The 6603-nt window shown below is 38.1% G+C and overlaps 1 pseudogene; it reads right to left on the reverse strand.

The window, feature by feature from the left end:
* On the reverse strand, window positions 1–6595 carry LOC148582269 (protein REDUCED CHLOROPLAST COVERAGE 3-like; annotated as a pseudogene).
* Window positions 6596–6603: the final 8 nt, after the last annotated feature.

Here is a 6603-nt window from a genome sequence, read left to right on the forward strand (position 1 = left end):
TAATTAATAATTAGCCAATTAGCTTTTATTGATCAAACAAAATCTCTAATAAGAGAGAAATTTCTACATGGGTTATTAGGACGTCCAAAGTGAGCTTATGAACCAATAGAATGAAATTTGATTATGACCAAAACTTCCCTTTCAGTAATTTGTGCATTGTTAAAATGTGATGCAGAGAGACACACAAGACTAGAACTAAAGACGAGCAGACCTTCCTGGTGACTTCTTGAAGATGAAAAGGCAAAGCCTTCCTGGTGACTTCGTTTCAGGTCTCCCTCACTCCTTAACGAACGGAAGCACAGATAGATTGCTGATTGTACAACCCAGTTACGCTATTTGTAAACTGCTGCCTGTTTCTTCTCCTCTTTCTAACTACTATAAATCCTTCACCATCCCCATTTTGTTTCTTATTTGCATCTGCTGTTTTTGGCTGCTTGACATCACAGGATTGAGAAACCAAGTCCTTTCCCTCATTGCCATAGAGAATTTTTATAATTGCACTGTCATTTGCTATTGCATCTGAAGAATTTTCTGAAAACTCAAAATTCTTCTCGCTAACAGCAGGCTCACCCAAAGGATCCATATTTTGCCGGAACGACTTTACAATGAAGCTAAGCAGTACCTGCCTTGCAAGCTCCAACTTCTCAGACCCAGAGAAGCTCTTTTCTGAAGCACCATCTTTGACTCCATTATTGGATTTGTCATCCAGCTTCTCCTCCTCTGCCCTACTTGTTTCAAACACAGAATTTGAGTCAGTTTGAGCCGGACAATTTGCATCACCAGGATTTGTTTGCCAAGCTCTCCCAGGTACAAACTTGGGTGCATTTGGGTTCATGATTCTTTGACCCAAATCTACCTCTTTCCTTGCTAGGCGTATGATATCTCGAATGGCCATGTTTCATGCGGAAAGAATAATTGTCTCTATGATACAGAGGTGCACAAGGAATAAGAACAGGTTCTGCAGCTAGCATGCCTTGACTGACGTTTACATCATATATACTTGTGACAGAAACTGAGTTTAAATGGTGAGGCATAGACAGTGATCCTGGATTAAATGGTTCAGCTGCAGCAGAAAGCTTACTCCCATTTGTTTCTACCGGCTTTACTTGATCAGAAGAACATGAAACCTCTTCAAGTTTTGGGGTAGTAGGCTCCATCTGAGTGCTTTTTTCATTCGTCCCTTCTATTTCGACATCTTTTGGGATTGCTTCAATTACAGATTTATTGCAGCTTTCTTCATCCTTTGATGTCTCAATTGGAATGTTGTGCATCTGGATTTCAGTTTTCTCCTCGTTTAATTCTTCTACTGTCTCTAGTAATGGTTTTAGAATGGTACCTGGTGGTGCCAGAGCAACTTCTTTGTAAGAATGAGATTTTGAAGCCAAGGAAGTAAGAGTTGCTGGACTAGTGGGAACCTTGGAAACAGGAGCTGTTGCCCGCAGATTAACTGAATCCTCTCCAGAACTCAAGCTACCAGCCTTTGACTGCTTCAATGGAAACTCAGTTGAATTGGTCTTCGGAGTTGCCTTTTGCTCTGGTGAAATGAGGTCCCGCCTGTAGATGGTTTCTTTAGAATTTGAATGTTCACCATTGCTAACGTTTAGTTTTGCAAGAACTGGTCGCCTCCGGCCAAATTTCCGGCCAGCCGTTTTTGCAGACCGTCCTTTTGAATTGGCTTCTTGCCACCCTTCATCTGAAGTGAATTCTTCCACAACTTCACATGCAACTTTCAGCCCATATCTAGTAATATCATCATTTTCTTCAGGTTCTTCAGGATAAACCTTGCTGACTTTTACTTCTGTGTTACCATCTTTTGTACCTGCAGTGTTTTCGGAGCCACCATAGTGCAAGTCATCATCCACTATAGCGTCATCTTGTGCTTGATGGCTTTTATCACTTAGCTGCAAAACCTGAAAAATTATAGATAAAATCAAGATAATCATGTTATATGCACATAAGGTAATTTTGTTCTGTTATTTATTTAGTGGATGTATTAGATGAACGACTCTAGATATGCACATATGCTGAATTTCGTAGATTTTAGTAGCCTACTCTGATAACATCTTGAGAACTTGAAGTTTCTTGAGTTCAACAACACTCCCATTAATAAGGACTCTGAACAGCTTCTAATCAAACCTTTTCCTCTCTTTTGTATTTTTCGTTTTTGTCCTCTGCCACTCGGTAACTCAGATTATCGTTGAAACATGCTGACTAAGATTATCCTTTTACTCAATCTTTCTCAAAAACAATAAAACAAAAAGTATCTAATTTGTCTCAGATGCATTGGAAGAAAAACAGTAAGTTCCATATTATGGGCATGGAATCACGTGTAAACGTGTTCTAGAAGCATGGATCTTGGTTCTGTTAAGCTCCTATTGGTTAAAAAATTTGCCCCTTATATATACCCTTTGCTTGGGCAGTTTAAGAAACCAAAACAGTTGACTTCACTTGGCTAGATGCTCCAACTAATTTGGACTGTTACAAGACTTATAAAACGAAGCCATATTAAGTAAAAAATCAGCAGGCACTACATTTCATTTCCTAGACATGCCCAGCAAAATTAGGCGTGGAAGCTACAGTATGCTATCTGACTCGAACTGTTAGTGTATACAAGCCACGCCGAGAAACCCAACCAAACCAAAACAAATAAAAGGGCACTAAGACAGCTTAGTTTAACATACTCTTTGCGACAAGTAATGATTATATTAGGGCAAGAAGAATATATAGGCATTAAAGAACATTAGCATCAAATGTTATGAATTTTCACTCCTAGCTGGTGGAATAGTTGATACCATAAATCAATATGTTCCTAAATTCAGATAAAGCAAGAAATATCTGCCTACCTTTGCACGTCGCTGTTTCCTCCGGGCATCACTCCCCTTAGAATCTTGATCAGGACTTATATAATCCAGGAGATCTGATACACTGCAAGAAAGGGTCAAAGGGTTTTGGCACCGTGAAACATAATAATTTGATTTGGAACCAAGTAATTTGGGAATACCATATCAATACCTAAGGTGACCTTTGCTAGCAATGGATGCATCTGGCTTTGGAGTTCCATTTCTTGCTGCTTCTTGCTGCTCCAGAGCTTTTGATTCAAAGTATTCAAGCCATGCAGCAGCATCCTGCATTAACAACATACAGCATTTTAATATGTCAACTCTGGAAATCTGAACGTCCTTATGCGAGTTAATTGGCTTAAAAAAATCCATTTAATTGAACTGTTGGGTATTGCAAAATTATCTTCTTTAACAGATTGCAATAGAGATGCCAAATTAGCAAACACTGCATGATAGTAAAATCAATAAGCACAGACAACAGTAAAGGACTATGTGACCTGAGTACGAAGATCTTCGGGTCCAAGTTTGGCTTGAAGTATTTTAAGAGTAGTTTGCTCATGTTGCACACTCAGGGAATACGCTTCCATTAACGAAAGAGCTATGGCTATAGCATGATAGCTTGCAGCTGTCTATAAGGATAAATAAAACATTTAGCTTATGAGAAGACTGCATGTAATGGGGGTATCCATATGTGTGTTTCTGTGTAGAGAGAGAGAGAGAAGAGAGAAGAGAGATAGGAACCTGTATATGATCTGCTCCTAATAATCTTTGGTTGCATTTTAGAGCTTCATGTAGGTATCTGAGAGCAACATGGACATTTCCCATGCCCTCTTCCATCATAGCTACATTTATATATGTTGCAGCTGTGTTTGGGTGAGATAGTCCACATGTAAAATGAAGAAGGAACAGAGCACGGTTTACGTACCTGCCCATTGTGCAACAGTTTTAATCAAGAGAACCAATAAAAGGCACTGAGTGAACAACAAAGAGTATTGGAACTATGCTGATGAAATTAATTATAATTTCACAGTTATGGAAGTGACAGATTTGATGGGAAATGAATAGTCATCAAAAGTTCAGTTTTTAAATAGTATACAGCGTAGTAATCTAGAATGAAGAGTGCAAAGATGATCATTTTGGACAAATATACAAATTCAACAGCAGGTTATTTTCGACTTACTTCAAAGCCAATTCAATGTGTTGGAGACGATAGTAGAAAACAGAAAGATCCCCATAGCTTTTCATTGTATCTGGATGGTCAAGCCCAAGTTCTCTCTCATTGATATCCAAAGCCTTTTGCTGATATATCGTTGCCTAGGCAATGAGAAAAAAACTCCTAAAATTTAGAATATAAACCACCATAACCACTCTCACGTGGTGAAAACCAAATTTAAAGACACAGCCCACAAGACCACTTGGCAGTAACATCACATATAAAATGTTCGTGCAATGGCACCGATGGCCTCAGAGATTGTAAATTGTTCAAACTAAAAAATCTAAGGTGCACACCAGTATTTAAACATGTAAATCCCAAATGCAGAAATTTATAGCTGTGCAAAGCATATCTATGTTCGACTTGTTCGTACAGATAATGTAAGCCCACATCTGCTATAGATTGAATTTGAGAATTGCACACTTTATTAGCCCTAAACACAATAGCATCCATTTAATTAAACAAACTGTAGACTAGTACTCTGCCTCAAGAAATAGAAAATAGATATTTTGCACAAGTAAAGCTGACAGATTTTCTTACCTGATTGAAGTCTCCAGTGTGGTAAAGAACTACTGCTAGAAGACTGTAAGCACCTGCAGTAGTTCGATGGTAGGGACCACAAACAGCTATCATCTTTGCTAGTGCCTTCAAATGCAAGTAATACATACTGTGAGATTAGTTTCTGTTTTCTATTTAAGAAAAGAAGTCAGTTGTCTTTTATGATGGACTTAATGGGAGAGTACCTTTGTTCCATAATTAACAGCATCCTCTAACTTTCCTTTATCAAGAGCAACTTTAGATGACTCCAATAGATTCCGTCCATCTGCTGAAGAGCATCCTACATGCTGTTGAACAAATTAAAAAATTCTAAGATACATTGAAGCCAATTTTAGCTTACTCAATGAGATAATAAGTATCAAATCAAAAACAGAGTTATCAAAGATCTAAGATATTTTAAATCCACTATTAGTTGGATCAAAGTAGTTGGATCAAAGAGGTGGCAACTAAGAGAGAGAGAGAGAAAGAGAGTTTCCCACCTTACACACAGGAACCATGCTGATGATATCATACTCCCTGAATGGGTAAGGGTTTTCCATGTCATAATCTCTTGAAACCATCTCTAATCCAACCTGGGAGAAGAATAACAAGACGAGCAATGATCATGCTTTGAACAAAAATCATAGAAAGAGCAGTAAAAAGCAATAATTACCTTATGGCAAAGCCCTCGGAGAATTGATAACTTTCTCACATGCCGCAACTCATCTTCAAGCATCCAACCAAATCTTCTGGCTAGAAATATTTGTAACCATTCGAATCTAAGAAGATGGTCATCATTCAATTCTTGGTCGTCTTCCATTTCGCAGCATCCCAGTAAAAAATTTAGGGATGCAGCTATTGCTGCAGGTAAGTCCTCGATATTGTCAACAGAGGCAACAACCGCTTTAAGTACATGCTTAAAGGCTCGAGTAACCATCTCATGGATACAAAGTGATTGTATATGGGGAAGTTTCTCAGCAAGTTCAACCTGATTTATATAATGAGATTAGGACAAACAAAATTAAATATTGCACACGTACAAGTTCCAAAACCTGCCAGGATTCCCCAAGGACCAGAGTCGGATGGGCTTTCACTTAGAATGTTGAAAGAGAAGGCAAAGAAGGAGAAAGAAATAGAGGGATTGTTTTCTCACCACTCGACCCAAAGAGTGCATCTGTAGTCCCCTTAAATGCATGAAGTCAGTTAGTGTACGGCCATCAACTGGAGAAAGTTCAAGTGATCCGAAGTCTGTTACCTAACAAAGTAAGATATTTAGTTCATAACCCTCTGCATATGATAATTGTAAACCTAAGCATGTAACAGAACTCGGTGTATAAAAAGAATATTACCAGTTTTGGTAGTGCAACTTCATCATAATATTCATGTGCCAGGCTGATAAACTCATCTATTGACTGTTGGAGGAAGCACATTGAGTAAGTCCAAAAGATAATAAGAAATAATTATGGTACCATAATAACAACACAAGAACAAAGTAAAGTTTATTTTCTAAATAATTCTAGTTAAAATGAGCAGCAAAGAGGAAAAAAAAAAAGCGGATTACAAACTGAATTAACAAGTGAATAATGTGACACATTGACAAGGGTGTCAAAGAAACCTTTAAATGAAGACCAGTTCCAGTTTCTTTGAGCCGGAAGAAGGCATCTTCAGAAATTAGTTTCTCCAGTTCTGCTGTTTTGTTGACTTCCCCATTGCTTAGTTCTCCCAAATCAGTTTCCACATGCATATTGTCAGGTTCAGAGTCATTTTCTATGATCTCCCTTTTCTTCAAAAATTTAAACTGCTTTCCAAGTCCTTTGACAGCATGTAAAGCCTCATTATCATGATCAGGGCCTTTAGAATCGTTTCCTGGTTGAGTTTCCTGCTTTTGTAGATGTTGTACCCAAGAAGAACCAAGTTCCCATCTGATGGACTTCTTAGAATCAATTGGCTTTTCCTTCAACTTTTTCAAGCTCTCTTTGATTACTCTTCTTACCAGACATCTATGCAGTTCTA

The sequence above is a fragment of the Corylus avellana genome, unplaced genomic scaffold (assembly GCF_965113065.1).
Source record: "Corylus avellana unplaced genomic scaffold, dhCorAvel1.hap1.2 HAP1_SCAFFOLD_209, whole genome shotgun sequence".
In the NCBI taxonomy this organism is placed as follows: Eukaryota; Viridiplantae; Streptophyta; class Magnoliopsida; order Fagales; family Betulaceae; genus Corylus; species Corylus avellana.